General features: G+C 37.3%; 1 protein-coding gene and 1 pseudogene across 2 annotated transcripts in view; one reads left to right on the top strand and one right to left on the bottom strand.

Moving 5' to 3' along the window:
• MBD5 (methyl-CpG binding domain protein 5) overlaps positions 1 to 23277 on the top strand; it is a 520295-nt gene that overhangs the window by 71687 nt on the left and 425331 nt on the right. The gene's annotated exons all lie outside the window — the stretch shown is intronic.
• LOC105512594 lies at positions 3592 to 4812 on the bottom strand (annotated as a pseudogene). Its single transcript, XR_001001880.1, has one exon. The product of XR_001001880.1 is annotated as a eukaryotic initiation factor 4A-I pseudogene (transcript).

Raw genomic sequence — 23277 nt, 5'->3', positions numbered from 1 at the left:
GCGAGTGTACCTGTCTGATTCTTGCTTTGGAAGCTTCCTCTCAGGGGTGTACTCCACCGTGTGAGGTGTGGTGTGTCGGTCTGCCCCTATTGGGGGATGTCTCCCAGTTAGGCTACTCAGGGGTCAGGGACCCACTTGAGCAGGCAGTCTGTCCGTTCTCAGATCTCAACCTTCGTGTTGGGAGATCCACTGCTCTCTTCAAAGCTGTCAGACAGAGTCGTTTGCGTCTGCAGAGGTTTCTGCTGCTTTTGTTGTTGTTGTTGTTGTTGTTTAGCTGTGCCCTGTCCCCAGAGTTGGAGTCTACAGAGACAGGCAGGCCTCCTTGAGCTTCTCTGAGCTCCACCAAGTTCGAACTTTCCAGCGGCTTTGTTGACCTACTGAAGCCTCAGCAATGGTGGGCGCCCCTCCCCCAACCTCGCTGCTGCCTTGCTGTTAGATTGCAGACTCCTGTGCTAGCAATGAGGGAGGCTCCGTGGGCGTGGGACCCTCCCGGCCAGGTGTGGGATATAATCTCCTGGTGTGCCCATTTGCTAAGACCCTTGGTAAAGTGCAGTATTGGGGTGGGAGTTACCTGATTTTCCAGGTGTTGTGTGTCTCAGTTCCCCTGGCCAGGAAAAGGGATTCCCTTCCCCCTTGTGCTTCCCAGGTGAGGTGTTGCCTCGCCCTGCTTCAACTCTCGCTGGTTGGGCTGCAACAGCTGACCAGCACCCATTGTCTGGCACTCCCTAGTGAGATGAACCCAGTACCTCAGTTGCAAATGCAGAAATCACCTGTCTTCTGTGTCGCTCGTGCTGGGAGCTGGAGACTGGAGCTGTTCCTATTCGGCCATCTTGTTGCACCAGCCTATGACAGTGTTTTAATGCAAAATATTTTGAAGTATACCTGTCTCCTTACCTGACCTTGGCTCATCCCCAAACATAAACAAACCCCTACCACAGCCTTTACATAATTTCTGAGACTCACTTATCCCACTCATGCAATTAGAGTAGGAATTAGAACAGGCTCAGACCACTGCTAGAGTTTCATTTACCCAACAGGATACAGAGTAGGGGTGGGAATCCTTTTGTCTTTCCTATCTTCACTGTTCTCTTCGTTCTTTTCTTCTTTAGATCTTAGGAAGTGCCCTGCCTAAATCCTTTCCCCTCTATGCTACCTGTAGTTCTGATATTTATTTGGAAGTAAATGGGACTAGACTTCCATCTCTTTACTACCTCACCTTTATCTTTAAGTTTGAATTACCCATTTAACCCTTCTCTATCTCTCAGTCTTCCTTTCATAAGGAAGGCTAATGGTTTTTACCACAATAATGATGTAAAAGAGGAAGCAAAAATACATGATAGGTGATTGCAGTTATTAAAAAAAAAACTAAGGTCAGAGGTAGAGGGAAGATGACAGACAGGAGACAGGGCTGACCTGCACCTCCCACTTGGATGAACAGAATAGCATGTGGAGACTCACACCATGGACTTTTGCTCCAGGAACCGCCACAGAGTATACCAGAAAAACTGAAAGAAATCACCAATCCTTTGAAAGCAGCAGCAGGCTGCTACAAATTCCTGGAGACTGGCAAAAAAACTCTGATGCTCTCTCCAAATTGCCACCTTCTGGCTGGAGGCCAACCAACTCAGGACATTATAGCAACTCATGATCCAACACCCCTGCTCCAAGGAAGGAGAAAACAACAGTGAATTCCACTGCCTGCAACATCCTCGCTAACCAGTGATCCTGAGTTTGTCCATGTGACTGTCACTGCTACTATAACCAGCATTCGAGAATGCCAGCACACTAAACACATCTACAACCAAGAACTCTTACAGAGTCTACTTCACTCCCTGCCACCTCCACCAGAGAAGGTTCTGGTATCCATGGCTGGGAGACCTGAGTATGTATTGCATCACAGGATTGTTTGCAGACATTCCCTAGTACCAGCCCAGAGTCTGGTAACCCCACTTGGTGGCTAGACCCAGAAGAGCAATAACAATCACTGCAGTCTGGCTCTCAGGAAGCCCTATTCCTAGGACAAAGGGGATTGCACCATATCAAGGGATTGCCCCATGGTACAAAACACTCTCAACAGCAGCACTCTAGTTCCACATTTTTCCACTAAAATAGTCTACCCAAATGGGAAGGAATCAGAAAATTAGTTCTGTTAATATGACAAAACTAGGTTCTATAACAACCCCAAAGACCACATTAGTTCACTAGCAATGGATCCAAACCAAGAAAAATCTCTGAATTGCCAGATGAAGGATTCAGAAGGTTGACTATTAACCTACTCAAAGAAATACCAGAGAAAGGTGAAAAGCATTTTAAATAAATATTTAAAAAATACAGGATATGGATGAAGAATACTCCAGAGAAATAGATATCATAATGAAAAAAACAAAATGACTTCTGGAAATGAAAGACAGACTTAGAGAAACATAAAATGCACTGGAAATTTCAACAATAGAATCAAACAAATAGAAAGGAGAACTTCACACCTTGAAGATAAGGCTTTTGAATTAACTCAATCAGACAAAGACAGAGAAAAAAGAATTTAAAGAAATAAAGCCTCCGAGAAATTTGGAATTATGTCAAATGGTCAAACTTACGAATAATTGTTATTCCTGAGGAAGAACATAAATTTAAAAGTTTGGAAAATATATTTGAGGGATTAATTGAGGAAAACTTCCCTGGCCTCACTAGAGATCTAGACGTCCAAATATAAGAAGTTAAAAGAACATCTGGGAAATTCATCTCAAAAAGATCATCGCCCAGGCACATGGTCATCAGGTTATCCAAAGTCAAGACAAAGGAAAGAATCTTAAGAACTGTGAGGCTGAAGCATCAGGTAACCTATAAATGAAAACCTAGCCGGGCGCGGTGGCTCAAGCCTGTAATCCCAGCACTTTGGGAGGCCGAGACGGGTGGATCACGAGGTCAGGAGATCGAGACCATCCTGGCTAACACGGTGAAACCCCATCTCTACTAAAAAAATACAAAAAAAAAACTAGCCGGGCGAGGTGGCGGGCGCCTGTAGTCCCAGCTACTCCGGAGGCCGAGGCAGGAGAATGGCTTAAACCCAGAAGGCGGAGCTTGCAGTGAGCTGAGATCCAGCCACTGCACTCCAGTCCGGGTGACAGAGCGAGACTCCGCCTCAAAAAAAAAAAAAAAAAAGAAAACCTATCAGATTATTAGCAGATTTCTCAGCAGAAACCCTACAAGCCAAAAAGGATTGGGGTCCTATTTTTAGCCTCCTCAAACAAAATAATTGCCATCCAATAATTTCATATCCAGCGAAACTAAGCTTCATAAGTGAGAAAGAAATAAAGTTTTTCAGACAAACAAATACTGAGAGAATTTGCCACTACCAAATGAACACTACAAGAAATGCTAAAAGTAGTTCTGAATCTTGAAACAGAATATTGAAATGCACCAAAATAGAATCTTCTTTTTTTTTTTTTGGCCTCAAAAAGTGACATTTATTCAAAGAAAAAAAATGACAAGATGTCCATCCCTTGGACATCTTGGGTCCCTTGCCTCCCCCCTCCTGCTGCTCCTCAGCCCCCCGAGATTGAGCCCTAGCTGGGGCTGGGTGGCAGGACAACCTCAGATGAGGTCAGCAACACTGAGGGGCATTTCCTCTATGGAGGTGTTATAGAAGGTCTCGATGTCTCGAAGAATCCTCTTGTCTTCTTCTGTCACCATTTTAACAGCCACACCTTTACAGCCAAACCATCCACCTCGACCGATTCTGTGGATATAGTTTTCCCTGTTTGTGGGAAAGTCATAGTTGATGACTAAAGAAACCTGCTGCACATCAGTGCCTCTGGCCAGCAGGTCAGTGGTAATCAAAATTCTGCTAGAGCCAGAAAGAAACTCCCTCATGATCACGTCTTGTTCCTTTTGGTCCATATCTCCATGCATGGCAGAGACAGTGAAATCTCAAGCATGCATCTTCTCGGTGAGCCAGTCCACCTTCCTCCGGGTGTTGATGAAGATGACTGCCTGGGTGATGGTCAGGGTTTCATACAAGTCACATAGTGTGTCCAGCTTCCACTCCTCTCGTTCCACGTTGATGTAGAATTGGCAGATACCCTCCAGGGTCAACTCTTCCTTCTTGACAAGAATCCGAATGGGGTCCCTCATGAACTTCTTGGTCACCTCAAGCACATCAGAAGGCATTGTAGCTGATAGCAAAACTACCTGGGTGTTGCTGTTGAGCTTTTGGAATATGTCATAGATCTCGTCCTTGAATCCACGGCTTAACATTTCGTCAGCTTCGTCCAGTACAAGCATCTTGATGTATTTGGGAGACAGGTATCTCCGGTTAAGCATATCAAACACTCGGCCAGGGGTCCCCACGATTATGTAGGGGGCTTCCATCTGCAGTTTCTGCACCTCAGCACGTACGTTGGTGCCCCCAATACAGGCATGACAGGAGGCACCCATGTAGTCTCCTAGTGCCATGACCACCTTCTGTATCTGCTGAGCCAATTCTCGAGTGGGTGCCAGGACCAAGGCCTGAGTGGCTTTTAGATCTAATTTGATCTGCTGCAGAATCGATATGGCAAATGTGGCTGTTTTCCCAGTCCCAGATTGGGCTTGAGCGATCACATCATAACCCTTGATACAAGGTAGAATGGCTCACTGCTGGATGGCAGACGGCTTCTCAAAACCATAGGTGTAGATGCCACGGAGAAGGGACTCTGAGAGGTTCATGTCATCAAAGCTGTCAACAATCTCATTCTAGTTACTCTCGATGACGCCTTCAGGCTCCACCCCATCGGGGCCATTGTCTCTGGATCAGGAATCCTGGCTCGCAGACATGATCCTTAGAAACTGAAAATAGAACCTTCTTAAAGCATAAATCTCACAGGACCTATACAAAATACCACAATGAAAAAAATCTGAGGTATTCAGGTGACAACTAGTATGATGAAGTACCTCAAATCTCCATACTAACATTGAATGCAAATGGCCTGGATGCTCCACTTCAAAGGTACAGAATGGCAGAATGGATAAAAATCCACCAACTAAGTATCTGTTGTCTTCAAGAGACTCACCTAATGCATAAGGACTCACATAAACTTGAAGTAAAAGGTGGAAAAAGATATTCCATGCAAATGGAAACAAAAAGCAAGCAGGAATATCTGTTCTTATATTTGACAAAACAGACTTTAAAGTAACAACAGTTTAAAAGACAAAGACGGACATTATATAATCATAAAAGGATCAGACCAACAGGAAAATAGTATAATTGTAAAGATATGTACACCTAACATGGGAGCTCCCAAATTTATAAAATAATTATTACTAGACCTAAGAAATAAGATAAATGGCAACACAATTAATAGTGGGGGACTTCAGTACTCCAATGACAGCACTAGACAGGTCATCAAGATGGAACATCAACAAAGAAACAATGAACTTAAATTGCACCCTAGAACAAATGGACTTAACAGATATTTACAGAACATTATACCTAACAACTGCAAAATAGACATTCTTTTCATCGATGACCACATGAAACATTCTCCATGATAGACCATATGATAGGCTGCAAAATAAGTATCAATAAATTTAAGAGAATAAATTATATCAAGTACCCTCTTAGACCACAGTGGAATAAAATTGGAAATTAACTCCAAAAGGAACCCCCAAAACTATACACATACCTGAAAATTAAAGAATCTGCTCCTGAATGATCTTTGGGTCAACAATGAAATCAAGATGGAAATAAAAAATTATTTGAACTGAACGATAATAGTGACACAACTTATCTAAACCTCTGGGACACAGGAAAAGTGGTGCTAAGAGAAAAGTTCATAGCATTAAATGCCTACATCAAAAACTCTGAAAGAGCACAAATAGACAATCTAAGGTCAGACCTCAAGGAAATAGAGAAACAAGAACAAACCAAACCCAAACCCAACTGAAGAAAATAAATAACAAAGATCAGAGCAGAACTAAATGAAATTGAAACACAAAACAATACAAAAGAAAATGAAGTAAAAAGCTGGTTCTTTGAAAAGATAAACAAAATTGATAGACCATTAGCGAGATTCATGAAGAAAAGAGATGATTCAAATAAGCTCAATTAGAAACAAAATGGGAGATATTACAAACAATATCACAGATATATAAAGATCATTCAAGGTGACTATGAACACCTTTACACACACAAAATAGAAAATCTAAAGGAGATGGATAAATTCCTGGCAATATATAGGCCTCCTAGATTAAATGATGAAGAAGTAGAAACTCTGAACCGAACAATAACAAGTAGTGAGATTGAAACAGTAATTTAAAAATTGGCAACAACAACAAAAAAGTCCAGAACCAGATGGATTCACAGCCGAATTCTATCAAGCATTCAAAGAAGAATTAGTACCAATTTTACAGAACCCATTCCAAAAGATAGAATCTTCCCTAAATCATTCTATGAAGCCAATATCATCCAAATACCAAAACTAGGAAAGGACATAACAAAAAAAGAAAACCATAGACCGATATCTCTAATGAACATAGATGCAAAAATCCTCAACAGAATACTAGCAAACTGAATCCAACAGCATATCAAAATGATAACACACCATGATTAAGTGGGGTTTCATACCAGGGATGCAGGGATGGTTTAACATAATGCAAGTACATAAATGTGATACATCGCATAAGCCAAATTAAAAACAAAAATTGTATGATTATTTCAATAGGTGCAGAAAAAATATTTGACAAAATACAGCAAAAAGAACAAATCTGGAGGCGTCACATTACCCAAATTCAAACTATACTACAAGGCTATAGTTACCAAAACAACACGGTACTGATATCCAAATAGGCATGTAGACCAATGGAATAGAATAGAGCACCGAGAATAAAGCCAAATACTGACAACCAACTGATCTTCAACAAAGTAAACAGAAACATAAAGTGGAGAAAGGACACCCTATTCAAAATATCATGCTAGGATAATTGGCAAGCCACATTTAGAAGAATGAAGCTGGATTCTTATCTCTCACCTTATACAAAAATCCATTCAAGACAGATCAAAGACTTAAATATAAGACCTGAAACCATAAAAATTCTGTAAGATGACACTGGAGAAACTCTACTAGAGATTGGCTTAGGCAAAGAGTTGATGGCCAAGAACCCAAAAACAAATGCAACAAAAATAAAGATAAACAGATGGTACCTAATTAAACTAAAAAGTTTCCGCACAGTAAAAGAAATAATAAGCAGACAACCCAAGAGTATGAGAAAATATTCTGAAACTATGCATCTGACAAAGAACTAATATCCAGAATCTACAAGGAACTCAAACAAATCATCAATAAAGAAACAGTCCCATCAAAAAGTCGGCGAAGGACATAGACATTTCCCAAAGGAAGACATATAAATGGCCAATAAACATGAAAAAATGCTCAGCATCACTTATTATCAGGGAAATGCAAATCAAAACCATGGTGATATACCACCTTATTCCTCCAAAAGTGGCCATAATTAAAAAATCAAAAAATAACAAACATTGGCATGGATGTGGTGAAAAGGAAACACTTTTACAATGCTGGTGAGAATGTAAACTAGTACAACCACTGTGGAAAACAGTGCGGAGATTCCTTAAAGAACTAAAAGTAGAACTACCATTTGACCCAGCAATCCCAGTACTGAGTATCTACCTAGAGGAAAAAGAAGTCATTATATGAAAAAGACATCTGTACATGCGTGTTTATCACAGCACAATTTGCAATTGCAAAAATATAGAACCAGCCTAAATGTCCATCAGCCAACAAGTGGATAAAGAAAATGTAGTATATACCATGGAATACTACTCAGCCATAAAAAGGAATGAAATTATGGTATCCACAGCAACCTGGATGGAGTGCGGACCATTATTCTAAGTGAAGTAACCATTATTCTAAGTGAGTAACATTGTGTGTTCTCACTTACAAGTGGGAGATAAGCTATTAGACTGCAAGTGCATGAGAATAATATAATGGACTTTGGGTACTCAGGAGTAAGGATTGCGGGGTGAGGGATAAAGAGTACACATTGGGTACAGTATATACTGTCCAGGTGATAGGTACACCGAAAGCTCAGAAATCTCCGCTAAAGAACTTTTCTATGTAACCAAACACCACCTGTTCTGCCAAAACTTTTGAAGTTAAAAAAATATTAAACAAAACAAAACAAAAACTGAGGCCAGGAAGAAAGAATATTGAAGTACTGTTGCCAAGAAGTTAGAAAAGCTAGCTTCATATCTATCATGACCTTTTTTTTTCTTTTTTTTTTTTGATGGAGTCTTGCTCTGTCACTCAGGCTGGAATGCAGTGGCACAATCTTGGCACACTGCAACTTCTGCCTTGCGGGTTCAAGTGATTCTCCTGTCTCAGCCTCTCGAGTAGCTGGGATTACGGGCACGTGCCACCACACCTAGCTGATTTTTGTATTTTTAGTAGAGACAGGGTTTCACCATGTTGGTCAGGCTGGTCTTGAACTCCTGACCTCAAGTGATTCACCCACCTTGGCCTCCCAAAGTATTAGGATTACAGGAGTGAGCCACTGCGCCTGGCTGGTAGACTGCTTTCAAACTAATGTCATAGAAACGATCCATGCAAACAGGCAACATATAAAGTAATCTCATAGGAGGCTATGCGCTTGTGTCATTAATGCTGCTTTGCTTAAGCACTGGAAATTCTTAAGGTTGTCTTCAGAGACTTTGCTGTGATTTTGAATGTTATTTGTATTATCAGTCATTTTTTTTGGAGGGTTGTGTTTCATTTTTACAGACAGCTGTCTTTGGGAGTAATGTCTGATGAGGCAGGTTTTTGATTTTGTGTTTTGTTTGTTAGATTTTTGATCAAAAGCAAGTAAAAATTAAAAATAGATTTTTGTGGAGCTTTAAAATTCATTCTTATACTGGGTCGAGAAGAGAGTTCAAAGCTATTTTGAATAATTGTAGCCCTGTGATCTTATACTTTAAATGGAGCAACATCTATTTAGTGTATAGGTTTTAGTATATTGATTTAAAATACATTCTCGCTGGGCGCGGTGGCTCAAGCCTGTAATCCCAGCACTTTGGGAGGCCGAGACGGGCGGATCACGAGGTCAGGAGATTGAGACCATCCTGGCTAATATGGTGAAACCCCGTCTCTACTAAAAAATATAAAAAACTAGCCGGGCGAGTTGGTGGGCGCCTGTAGTCCCAGCTACTCGGGAGTCTGAGCCAGGAGAATGGCTAAACCCGGGAGGTGGAGCTTGCAGTGAGCTGAGATCCAGCCACTGCACTCTAGCCTGGGCGACACAGCGAGACTCCGTCTCAAAAAAAATAAAATAAAATAAAATACATTCTCATTACTATTCTTAACTATGTTAGTGTACAAGTGTATTTAAATATTCAGATATTGACACACCTATAATATGTTTTCATTGAGATGTTCAAGCTATGGAAATTTAAGTGTAAAAGAAAGAATTTTCTTAAAAACCTAGCATATATCAATCTATCTTTGGTTGTTTTGAGATGATGAATCTGTCTGGAAGAGCAGAAGAAACTGAATTGGAATAACATAATTATTATAAGAACTATTTATTAAGTACCCACAAAATAACAGGTAATTTCTGAATATTGTGTATTTGTTATCATATTTCATTTTCATAACAATTCTTGGAGAAACTTGTGTTCTCTTTTATAGATAAAGAAACTAAGGTACAGAGAGCTGAAGAGACATGCCCATGATCACATGATTATAAGTAGCAGAGCCTTCCAAGCCTCTGACTTTTTTTAACTGCCCTAAATTTCTTAGACCATGCTTAATGCTACTGGCACTACACTTCAACTGACTGAATGTATATTGTTATTTGTATGATGATACCTTGTTTTTGTAAATACAGTTCCAACAGATTAATTGTAGTGTTCATTGTTTGTACTCTACTGGCAGCATTTTAAAGTGTGGTGTATTGGAGCTCTTTCCTAGCATAAGACTACAAATTATTTACTCTGACCCAAGACATGATTGATTTGGCCACCCTCATTTATAATCCAAATTGACTTGCCAATTTTGGACACACCAAGCTTGTTTCCACTTCAGATCATTTACACAAATTGTTCCCTCTGCATGTTCTTACTTTCAGTCATTCAGTGGCTGGTTCCTGTTCTCAGCTTGAATGTCAGTTCCTAAGAGAAGTTATCATAGAAGACTTGAGAGAAATCATTTTCATAGGTACCCTTTAAGTAGTATTTTACTGTACTTAGTGGTATGACTATATAAAGCAGTTCCAAAAAATGAATGAAGCCAGGGTGGTATCTGTATTGTTATTTTGAAATATTGATGTTTTTCCTACCAGGCACAGTACTAAAATCCTTATTTCTTAAAATCTGGATGAGAATGTTATTAAAAACATATCACAGTTATTTTTCTAAAAGTCTAATTAAATATTTAAGAAAAAGAAAAATGACTCATGGAATGCCAGCTACAAGCCAGGTACATACAGCTATACATAGAGATAATAGGTATAGAATCTGCTGCTCAGAGAGTAAGTGACTTGACTAAGATTCTGTAGGTACTTTGCTGCACAGACAGGATTTAAACCTAGGTGAATCTGATTTCAAAGCTAGTGTTTTTCCTATAGTCAGTGCTGCCTTGTAACTCCAGTATATAAAAGGCCAGGTGAATCATCCTGAATTATTGGAAGCTAGCAGGGATAAATAATAAATGAATAAATAAAACTGTGGCAAGTGATTTTACTTTGTTCACTAAATATAGTTAAAAGATTGACATTCCCAGCATATGCCTAATCACTTGGAAATGTTGGATCACTTTTAGTAAATCCAGATTCAGCAGCCCTGTTTAACAGGTGGAAAAATGTTACTTGTTGTAAAAATGCTCATCTTCAAATTTCTAAAAGAATACAGTGAATATTCAGATAACATTTTTAAAAGTGCTTGAAAGTGAACAATTTTCCCTTATTCTGTTGCTTAATAATTAAACTACTTCTTTGTGATATTTCTACATTAGATCTTATAGGAAATATGTAATATAAATTGGGTCAAGAAATGATTTATAGCTGACTACCTCATATTTTGTATTATTGGTTTCATTATTTAATCCCTGTAATACACATGCAATGTGTATGTAAGTAAAAAGTGTGTACGATTTACTTAGTATTAAAGTGCTATAGTAATATAGGGTGTATTTTGAAGACTTTATTTTTAGGTGCATAAAACTAATTCCTCTCTTATAAAAGGTGGAAGCAGTTAACAATTAGATTTAACATTGTGGGGTGTGCAGAATAACGCAGATGTGTACATTTATATGAATTACTTATGAGCAATACATATCTATTTTAAAATTAATTCAGTTTCTCTGAGTTAGTTTTTTTTTTTTTACTTTTCTGGCTACCTTCATCAGACTTGAGAAAAATGCTCTGAGTGAGGAGCATTTTGAGATGTTCTGTGTTTGGAATATTAAATGTTAATTGGGATCTCTGAGCTATGAAGCCACCTTAAACCATCTTAAGTGGGGAGAAGGAATGGAAATTGAGGTACCCTTTTCTCTTAAAAGAGAATATAGGAAAAGTAATTGAAATACTATTGAAAGTTGAAAGAGTGATATTATGCTAGGCGCGGTGGCTCAGCCTGTAATCCCAGCACTTTGGGAGGCCGAGATGGGTGGATCACGAGGTCAGGAGATCGCGACCATCCTGGCTAACACGGTGAAACCCCATCTCTACTAAAAAATACAAAAATCTAGCCGGGTGAGGTGACGAGCACCTGTAGTCCCAGCTACTCGGGAGGCTGAGGCAGGAGAATGGCGTAAACCTGGGAGGCAGAGCTTGCAGTGAGCTGAGATCCGGTCACTGCACTACAGCCTGGGTGACAGAGCAAGACTCCATCTCAAAAAAAAAAAAAAAAAAAAAGAGTGATATTATTAATTTTTAATTTTCTAAGGACAAATCAAATCAGTTGCCCTTGTATAATCAATTTAACATTTACATTTTTCCACTTTATTTTTCTGGTATGCTTTTGACCATTTCAAAGCAAATTATAAGAAAGCACGGAAAAAAAGGAATGACACAGACTGTAAACATTTAACTGGAAATTTATTAAGCATTCTGGAAAAAAGCTAGCAGATAAGTTGCTAAAATGACAAAGCTGTAGAATCATACAATATTCTTATTCCTTACTGCAAAGCAGCAGTCCGCAACTGGGAGTGATTTTGCACCTCCAGGCACATTTGGCAATGTTTGGAAATAATTTTGACTGTCCAGACCTGAGTGCTTGGGGTATTGCTACTGGCATCTATTGAATACAGGTCATGGATGCTGCTAAACATCCTACAGTGCACAGGACAGCTCTCAATAACAAAGAAATTTTCCGGTCCAAAATGTCAACAATGTAAGGTTAAAAAAACCCTGCCATAGAAAGTGATGTACATCTCTCATTTAAAAAATAACAGAAATACAGAGATATGCTTGAGGCCATACAACTAGTGAGTGAAGTGGCCAACACTTGAACCTGGATCTTCTGACACCAAGCCATTGTGCTTTCCTTGGCTCTCATTGTTCTGAGAATCAAAACCTCAGTTGTCTTTGAAGTGCTATGGGGAAAAAAATAAGAGAGAGAAAGAATCATTAAAGTCAGTGCTATGTCCCCATTTTTGTTATGTTTCTTTTAATTGTACTGTCATTGGATTTATATTTTCTTCAACGATGTCTTCTTAATACAACACTCAGAAGTACCCTTTGTTTTGAAATTGATAGCTTCATTAAAAATGTAATACATATTATCAATGTTTATTCAATTCAAGACACCTAGTGAGGCATGTTATAGAGGTATAACAATATTAAGACAAAATCCAAACTTTCAAGGAAACTGCAGTGTAAAAAAGAAAATGAAATCTTTGAAATATGGGGGTAGTTATTCAAAATGTAAGTTGAACAGGGATAGATACAACCTTGCATTTGAAATTGATTGCAGGAAACTACCTAAATGTCCAAGAATAGGGAATATTTGGGTACGTGACAGTATTTCTATAAAAAAGAATATTATATATTTATTATAAATGATATGATAAATTTGTAATAGCAAAGGTATATGTTTATGTTAAGTGAAAAAAATAAGATACAAAGTTTACACAGCTACTTTTAGCTAAGATGAAAAGTTATAGAAAAATACTAGAAGATAAAGTATTTGGTGAACAGCATTACTTATAAATTCAAAGTGGTGGCACTACTGCATTGTACTAAACAAGGTAAGTTATGTTGATCCATTCATTCATATAGTGAATAGTTTCTCAGTGCCTTCTATGTTTCAAGCACTTGCTAGATCTTTGTAGTCTTATTAGGGAAGACAGGTGAGCAACACAGGTGTGTTAAGTAATAAAGAAGTCCTGTGGGAGTGGAAAGCTGAAGCTGTGTATTGTTATTAATAAGGGTAGGCTAAGCTAAGCTGTAGTAACCAATTAACCCAGAAACCTTCTTAATTTATCACACAAGGTATTTGTTTTTCATTCAAATAATGTACAATTTGCATTAGGTGGCCCTTATCCATCTTGCAGAAGCATATGGTTTCTTAGGTAGCCAAGAAAGAGGAAGGGAGAGTTTGAGAATCCTGCAGGATGTTTTGAAGGACTAGTCTTGTAAGTGGTTTGTAAATCAGCTTTATTTCCTCAACCAAACTGGAAGCCAGCCTGGGCAATGTAGAGGAGGTACATTTGACTATTTGGTAAATACCAACTTTGCCTCTGGTCTTTGCCGCAGATTGAACAATTCAGGAAAGGTTTCCCCAGAAGCCATAGCATTTAAATTGAGACCTGAAAAATAAAAAAGTAGTTAGCTAGAGCAGGAAGGAGGTAAAAAGATTCTTTCAGGTAAAAATTTTATGCCAGTGCCTAGAGTAAGAGAAGAATAGTCCCTTCTAGGAACTTCATGAAAGTTTAAAACTTGAACATTGAATGTAGGGGCAGAGCAGGCAGGGGCACAGTCCTGAATGTCTTTATAAACTGTGTTAGGGTGTTTAGAAATTATTCTGATGGCAGTGGGAAGTCACTTGCAGGTTTCATGTGTGATAAAGTTTGAGTAATGTGAGGAGAGTAATGTGATAAAGTTTGCATTTTAGAACGATCACTCCAGTTGCAGTGAAGAATTTGGATTGGAGGAGAGCAAGATAGCAGGTAGGAGACCAGTTCAGAAGTTCTAGCATCAGTCCAGTTAAGCAATGGTGGTGACCTGTACAAGGAATGGGAATACAAAGAAATAGATCAATTGGAGAGATATTTAAGAGGTATAGTTGTTGGAATTTAGTATTCTTTTGGATTGGGAATATAGGAAAGGGTTACAATGAGAGAAAGGGAGTGATTGGTTCAGGTTTGGACACGTTTGAGTTAGAAACGTACAAGATATCAAAGTATTTATATCCAAATGAGACGAGATCTTAGCTAAATATATAGATTTTTCAGCATATAAATCCATGCTATATGCCGAAAGCCATGAGAGTACATGAGTTTGCACAGGGGGAATGCATACTGAGAGAAGAGAAGAGGGTGTATGACGGAGCCCTGTGGACAGTATTTAAGGAAGAGGTTATTAACTTTCACATTGCATCTGAGTCACCTGGTAAGCTTTTCAAAAATATCATGCCTAGGTTTCTCACTCCAGGAATTGCAAATCAGGTGGTCTCCGGTGTGTGCTAAGGTAATCTACTGTTTCAAAAGTCCCGTGGTGATTCTAGTGTATAGCCAAGGTTGAGAACCATTGATGTAAGGGTTAGGCAGGAGACGAAGAGAGGCCTGGTGTGGTGGCTCATGCCTGTATTCCCAGCGCTTTGGGAGGTAGAGACTGCAGGATTGCTTGAACCCAGGAGTTCAAGACAGGCATAGGCAACATGGCGAGACCCTGTCTCTACAATAAATTTTTAAAAATTAGCCAGGCGTGGTGGGACACACCTGTGGTCCTAGGTACTTAAGAGGCTGATGCAGTTGGATCGCTTGAGCCCGAGAGGTCTAGGCTACAGTGAGCCGTGATCGTGCCACTCCACTCCAGCCTGGGCAACAGAGCAAGACCTCATCTCAAAAAGTAAAAATAAAAAGACAAAGATAATAAAAAAAAAAAACTAATGAGAAGTGGACAGTGGACAGGAGGAAAACTATCTGGTATTTCCAAGCCAAAGAAATAAAAGTTTCAAGGCGTGAGTTTTTAGCTGAGTCAAAAGCTGCTAAGGAGTAATGAACTTACTTATAATTAGTACTGAGGAATGGAAGTAAAAACTTACAAGAATTAGAGAAAGTAATCTTGGAATCTTTAGTTAAATGTGTATATTTTATCTCCAAAAAGAAAATTGTGATACATCTTATAGAAGAATACTTTTGTCAATTCATGAATGTGTTTATATATTTTTATAATGATATTTCTTATAGTTTCAGACTTAATTAATGAAAATGAAAGAAAGCAATTAGTACTGCCTTGAAATGTGCCAAGTGCATGATCTTTTAAGTATGGGACACTTTCAATGGCAGCTGTGGATACGTTCGGCAATTTTGGGCATTTTGGAGGTTATCATGAGGTTCTACAGACTAGGGTAATAAAAGAAAAGTGAGAGATTCAGGAGAGAAAGGTAAAATGAGCTGAGGGAGAACTGTCTGGTATGTAAAATTTTCTAGAACCCAAATGAGACTGTTTTCACCTCTGAAATTCATCAGATCTGATGCCTTTGGTATATTTTGGGTATTCTTAATTAGGAAGGACTCATTTGGAAGGATGCTAACTCCAGTTTATCTTTGTTCAGTTCTAACCTACTGAATTTCTGAATATCTACTTCCTCCAGTTTTCCAAGGTCTACTTTTTTCAATCCATGTATCTTTCAGCAGGGTATAGGTGGAAAAGATTCATTCACATAAAAATATTAATTCAATTGATATTTATTGATCATCTAGCATTATTTGATGCTAGGTATGAAATGGTAAATAAAAGTCATGCCCTCAAAGAGTTTACAGCCTAGTGGGGGACAGATAATTAAACAATTGGAATATAATGTGTTAGTTTACTAAAATCTGATAGGCAGGGCACCCAAATACATCCCTTAGCAGTTAGATGAATCTTCTGGGAGAATGTGACATTTCAAGTGAGACCTAAGATCTTTAAGGAGAGTAGAAACTTGCCAAGCAAATGTCAGAGTGAGTGTTGGGTCACTGGGGAGGAAGAATGTGCCCCAGGCTGAAGGAAGAGTTAGAGGAGAATGTTCTTGAAGCAAGAGAAAACAAAGAGCCGTGTATTGACTATGAAAATTAGATCACATTAACTTCCCCTTGACTTCCCTAACTCAGTTATCACATATACTCAGATTTTCCTATAAGTTCAAACCGCTATTTGTAGCCTTCAAATAATGGCAAATAATAACTGAACCTTCTTTCAGTTATCTCCTGCTGCATAACAAATTACCCCAAATTAGTGGAATAGAATAGCCATTTTATATACTCACAGATTGCGGGTCAGAAATTCAGACAGGGCACAGAAGGGATGGCTTGTCTCAGTTTCATGCTGTTTGGGGTCTCCACTTGAGGACTAGGAAGCTGTGAGGGCTGAAATAATCTGCAACATTGCTTTTTCGCGTGTCTAGCAATTGACTGTGGTTGGCTGGGGAGCTCATTTCTCCAAAAGGGCCTGTGCCATATGGTCTCTCCTCATAGGCTAGTTTATTCCTCTTCACAACACAGTAATCAGATCCCAAGAACAAATATTTCAAGAGCAAGGAAGCTAGGTGGAAGCTTTATCCTTTGTATGACCTATTCTTTGCCATACTCTTTTGGTTGGAGCAGTCGTAAGCCTTTACCCACATTCAAGGGATGGGCGCATGCATACAACTTACTTCCCCTCTCAAAGGGGGAGTGTCAGTCACATTGTTAGAAGAGAATGTGGGATAGGATTGATTGATGAATTGGCATCTTTTTAAAGTGCAACTGGCACACTCTTCATTTAGAAATGTTAATTTCTAAACATTAAAATTAGAATTTTAAAAAATTAGCCTGGTGTGGTGGCACGTGCCTATATTCCTAGTTATTCAGGTGGCTGAGGCAGGAGGATTGCTTGAGCCCAGGAGTTTGAGGTTGCAGTGAGCTATGCTCACTCCACTGCACTTCAGCTTAGGGGATAGAGGAAGACTCTGTCCCTAAAAGAAAAAAAAAATCATATGGTTCCAATGGAAATCAAAAATACTTTTAATTAAAATAGTGAAAAACTACTGCTTATGTGTTGTCACTTTAGTTGTCACATATATATAAATGGACTTCAATGAACATTCTTTCAGAAACTGTAGGGATTTTAAGTAGAGGATGTTCAGTACTATTTTATCATCTTTGCAAACATGCTAGCTAGTTAGGAGAGTGTTTTTTTTTTATTATTGCACTATGCTGTCTGCTAGCTTCAGATGGTAATATAGGCAGAATATTAAACTAGAAAAATTGTGTTCTCTCAGTAAAAATAGGTGCTAAAATTAAAAACACAATATATTACACTTTGTTTGTTTTGTTTTTTGGTTGGCCCTGATATTCTTGTGCATAGAATTGTTTAATATCTATGTCTGTGTGAGATATGTGTATATGTGTGCATGCATGTATATACTTACACACACATATGCTGAACAATTTGAATGTCATACTTGCATATTGAACCGTAAGTCTGAAATTAATCCTTTTCTTGTTTCTATCTTAACCCATCACTGACTCTTTTGATTTAAAATGTTCCAGGAAGACCTGAATTAAATTGAAAGGAAATTTTTAAAAACTCATATATCTGTTCCTGATATCAAGTATGCTGTTCTAATACATCCTATCTACCCTTCTCCTGCCTCAAAATACTGTAAGAACAAGGTTGAACTGTAAGAAGTTAAACAGGATGTTATTTTCACCTACTTTGGCCAAATCTCAGAATCACAGACCTGAAAACAGCTTTCCAATTATTTTATCAGTACCTAAGTTAAGAATTTTCAAAGGCGATTTCAAGAAAACCAAAAAAACAAAAAACCTAGTTTAAGAAGATGGTAGTGTCCGCTGTTTCTGTCAGGTGCTTTACATTTGTTACCTTATTTAATCCTCACAGTTCATAGGAGTATGTGTTATTCTTTATTTCACAGAGAAGAAAACTAAAGCTGGAAGAAATGAAGTAGCTTGTCTGTTAACACAGCTGTGACATAATTAGCTTACACAGCGGTGACATAGTGATGACTGCAGAATTCTAGGCCAGATCTCCCTAATTCCAAATACTGTGTTCTTTCAGTGGTATCAGTATTGGTTGCTTTTCTGTAATATTTCTCAGTTATTTTGATTTTGAGTTGACATTTATATGAGTCAGAATTAAATTGCTTATTTTACACACACACACACACACACAGAGAGAGAGAGAGAGAGAGAGAGAGAGAGAGAGATCCAAATCGTTTGTATAGGGCATTTGTAGGAGCAGTAGAAGACTTAGGAAAGTAGAACATTGGCACTACCAGGAGCTCACAGTCTGTTCACTGGCAGATCAAATGTTTTGTGGGGATTTTTTTTTTAGCTCTTTGTTATGACCAAAAAAAGTATACAAAAGAAACTATGAAAAGCATAATTTATTATATGTTGTACAAAACCAGAACATTCTAACTCACCAAGAAAAGATAGATGAAAAAATTTAATCAGAACATATTGAATTATCTGTAAAAATATATATATATAACTAATTCTGTAAGAAATCAGACTGTTGTCTTAGAATAAATTTCTCAGATATCCCTGTAAGCTACATGAGGAAAATTAAATGTGCTTTATCCGTTTGTATTGTGTTTTTCTTTATTGTTCTCAAGCCAAACCTGGCTCCAACTGTGTTGCTACTTACTGATTGATGCTTCTGTTATTTTGCTTTCCATCAATGGCTTTTTTTTCTCTTCAAGGTAGCATACCCCTCTAACGCTGGGGTAGCATTTCTAGCAGATCAAAATTAATCGGATTAAAAACATTGCAGCTTTGAAAATACTTTAATATTTACTGTAGTGTCTCCTGGGTTAATATTTCTGGGACCATAGAAAAGTTAAGATAAAAGTAGTGGTGTGAGATACACTCTCCGAAACTCATCACTGATAGAGGGAGAGCCAGGACTGTGGCCTTAGTTTAGGGAACCTTTCCAGGAAGCAACCCAACCTGTTGATGTTGTGATACATGCTACATGCTAAGTAGGCAAATTAGTGCATATAGTTTTGAAACAGCCTCAGAATTCAGTGAAGTGCCCTTTCTTTGCTCTAGACCAGAGATATACCTACCTTTTCCATCCCATCATAGATCCCCTGGATTTTTTCATGCAGTTTCTAGCCATACAGTGCATAGAAAACTCAAATAAGATGGATGTGATTTTCTTAAAAAATTTCATTATATTTTGGTCAAACATGAATCTCTGAAGTTTTATTTCAAATTAAATAAAGGTATCTGTGGCAGAGCTAGGAGAATAATTTTAAAATATTGTATAATTCATATTATTAAAACTTGTTTTGGGCAGTATTCAGTAGTAAATTTAAATTCCTACTCCTTATGAAATAATTTTTATAGCAAGTACCATGCTTGACCAAGGCAGTATGGCATATGTTTGCATGATGAGGCTGTGAGAATATGAGATTTTGCATCATTAACCTGAGTACTCCTCCCTTTCCCCTAACTCTGATTTCTTCTTTAATAAACAGCTTAGAAGTCATCCTTTCAGGAGATTATCTTTGATCTCTTCATTTTTGATTAGGTATATCTCCCCTGTGAACATCTGTAGTGCCCTGTGCTTGCTTCTGTCATGGTACATCTGTTTATTTTGTCTCCCTCACTGGACAGTAAGACCGTTTGTTGCAAGCTGACTGTTTTTCATCTTGTATCCTTAGCAGCTAATCTTGTACCTGATACTTGGTAGGTACTAACATCTTGTTGATTAAATGCATACATGAAAAAAATGAATATGAATAGATTTACAGGTATTTTATGAAGCACAAATTCATAGAAGATTGTGTTTCCAGAGGAAAAGGCCTGAATTCAATACCCATGAAACACTAAACCAGTGTCTTTGTTATGCTTCTTTGTCCCAACCTGCAATATTTGTTCCTTCAGATCTTTAACCTATTGCATTGAACAAAAAATGATTGTTATTTAAGCTAAATTTAAATTTTAAAACTTTGTCCGTAATGTTTTAACACTCAATCTTAACAGTTTGGAAAATAAGTGTTTAAAATTTTTCAGCATTCTCGATTTGCAGTTGTATTGTTAATTTTCTTCCCAAAGAATGTGGCCTTAGTTAGTGCATGCCAGTAGCAAATTAGATTTGCCTTATCATGAAAACTTGACTTTTTGGTGGACTCTTTGGAATGTGTCTATGTTTAGAGTTATGGGTTTTCTGATTTAAACCTAAAATTCGGTGAATAATATTTTCAATTTTTATGACACTTTCATGTTTACAAATTGCCTTCATGTACTTCTTAATATAATTCTCAAATAACAAGCTCATGAGATATTTAATGCTTGTGAGTTAATATAATGGGACATTATAATATCCAATTTTTTGAATAAATAAGCTAAGAATTATAGAGGTTAAATAGCATCCTAAATTGTATAGCTACTCTTGGAATTTTATTTGTGGGTAGATTTTTACTGTTGAGCCCATTTATTTTATAGTATTATTCAGATTTTTCTATTTCATCTTGAGTCAGTTTCAGTAAGCTGTATTTTTCTAGGAATTGGTCCATTTCATCTATGCTTTCAAATATATTGGCATGAATTTCTTTTAATATTTTCTTATTATCTGTTTAACGTCTGCAACATCTATAGTTATTTTTGGTTTTGTTTTTTTTTTGAGACGGAATCTCCCTGTGCTGCATAGGCTAGAGTTGAGAGGCGCAATCTTGGCCCACTGCAATCTCCGCCTCCCAGGTTCAAGTGATCCTCCAGCCTTAGCTTCTCAAGTAGCTGGGACTACAGGCATGTGCCATCACACTGGTCTAATTTTTGTATTTTTAGTAGAGATGCTGTTTCACCATGTTGGCCAGGTTGGTCTTAAACTCCTGACCTCAAGTAATCCACCCGGATCGGCCTCCCAGAGTGCTGGGATCCACTACGCCCAGCCAGTTACATAGTTTTTCATGTTAGCAATTTCTATGCGCCTGCCTCTTCCTTCTTCTTCTTACTTTTTTGTAAATCTCTCCAAAAGTTTGTCAGTTTTTTAAGACTTTTATCAGGGCCCACTTTTAGCTTTGTTGTCAGTTTCATTTTATTTTTATTTTCTATATCATGAATTTATCTTATTTTGATTATATCTTTTCCTTTGTTTCATTTTGTTTTTCTTATTAAACCTATTCGATTCTCAGATCATTAACTTTCATCCTTTTCTATATTAAGCATTTAGGGCTATAAAATTAAAATTCTTATCAAATACTGCTTTTGGTATATACCACAGAATTATATTTAGATTTTTGTTTTCATTTTGAGATTTTTAGAAGTGTGCTGCTGATTTTGAAAACGATTGGATTATTTCTAGTTGTATTTTTGTTAATAAATTCTAACTTAATCTCATCGTTATTAGAAAATATGGTTTATATGTCAATTATTTGAAAATTGTTCAGTTTTACTTTTTTATCCTAGTACACGATCAAGTTCTGCATATGTTTCATTTTGGAAATATACTTGAAAATAATGTGTATTCTACAACTGTTTATGCAATTGTATATATATATATGTCCTTTATATAAAGATCATTGTTCAGATCTTCTGTATTATGGAATTGTCATCTTTACCTTTCAATTACTGACCGTCATTAAATATCTTCCATTTTGGGGTGTTCGTGTAGTTCTTGTTAAATTTTGACTTAGGTATTTTGAGGTGATGTTATTATTTACGTACAAGTAAATAAATTAAATCTTTTATCATTTTTAATGATATTCTTATATCTAGGAATGCCTTTTTCCTTAGAGTATATTTACCTTAGACTAATAATAATATAATTTTTGCTAATAATTTGCATGAAAATCTTTTTCTACCTTATACTTTATGTTATGTAATTGTCTCTTTAAAAGAAAAACATATAAATAATTTTAAAAATCCAACCTGACAATTTTTATTTTTTGCTGTATCATATGATACATTTATATTTATTGTATTTGCTGTTATATTTGAATTTATTTCCACCACTTTATTTTGTGTTTTTATTTTCCTATTACTTTTTACTTTTTTCTCCTTTATTGCCTTCTATTTGTATTACTTAGTATTCTTATTATTATTTGTTTTACCTTCTACTAGTTTGGAATTCCTGCACTCTATTTGTAGCTGGTTACTCTAGAAATGTTGTCATGTGTACTTTTCAGTTTATCTGCATACTTTTACTATCTAACCAAACAAAACAAAGGCCTTAATAGAGAACATTTTGATTACCTTTTTCCAATTTATAGATTTCTGTTTTATTCATTTAATTCTGTCATTTTAACAATGTAATAAATAATTGTTTTGTAACATTTATATTCCTTATGTTTACCAACATATTTATCATGTTTTTCTTACCATTCCTTTGGCATTACAGATCTTCTCTCTGTTATTATTGTCCTTTTACCTGGAAGGATAAGATATCAACTTATCCTACTTACTCTATCTGGTATTTTAGTTGTTTTAAGTGGTATTCATCAAATAATATCCTGTGAGGATATTAGAGTAGTAAAACCTCTCAATCCTTATTTATCTCCAAATGACCTTATTTCACTGTGATTCTTAGAAGTTATTTTTGGGGGGTATAGAATTTTGGGCTGTGAATGAACTTCTTTTAGTGTATTGAAGATACTATTTTAATGTCTTCTGGCTTCTACTATTTCTTTTTTTCTTTCTTTCTTTTTTTATTATACTTTAAATTCTAGGGTACATGTGCACAACATGCAGGTTTGTTACATATGTATGCATGTGCCATGTTGCTGTGCTGCACCCATTAACTCGTCATTTACATTAGATATATCTTCTAATACTATCCCTCCCCACTTCCCCCTCCCCACAATAGGCCCTGATACGTGATGTTCCTCTTCCTGTGTCCAAGTGATCTCATTGTTCAGTTCCCACCTATGAGTGAGAATATGCGGTGTTTGGTTTTCTGTTGTTGCGATAGTTTGCTGAGAATGATGGTTTCCAGCTTCATCCATGTACCTACAAAGGACATGACCTCATCCTTTTTTATGACTGCACAGTATTTCATGGTGTATATGTGCCACATTTTCTTAATCCAGTCTGTCACTGATGGACATTTGGGTTGATTCCAAGTCTTTGCTATTGTGAA

The sequence above is a fragment of the Colobus angolensis genome, unplaced genomic scaffold (genome assembly GCF_000951035.1).
Source record: "Colobus angolensis palliatus isolate OR3802 unplaced genomic scaffold, Cang.pa_1.0 Scaffold215, whole genome shotgun sequence".
In the NCBI taxonomy this organism is placed as follows: domain Eukaryota; kingdom Metazoa; phylum Chordata; class Mammalia; order Primates; family Cercopithecidae; genus Colobus; species Colobus angolensis.
The sequence above is the reverse complement of the archived record's forward strand: the minus strand, read 5'-3'. Positions and strand labels throughout refer to the sequence as shown.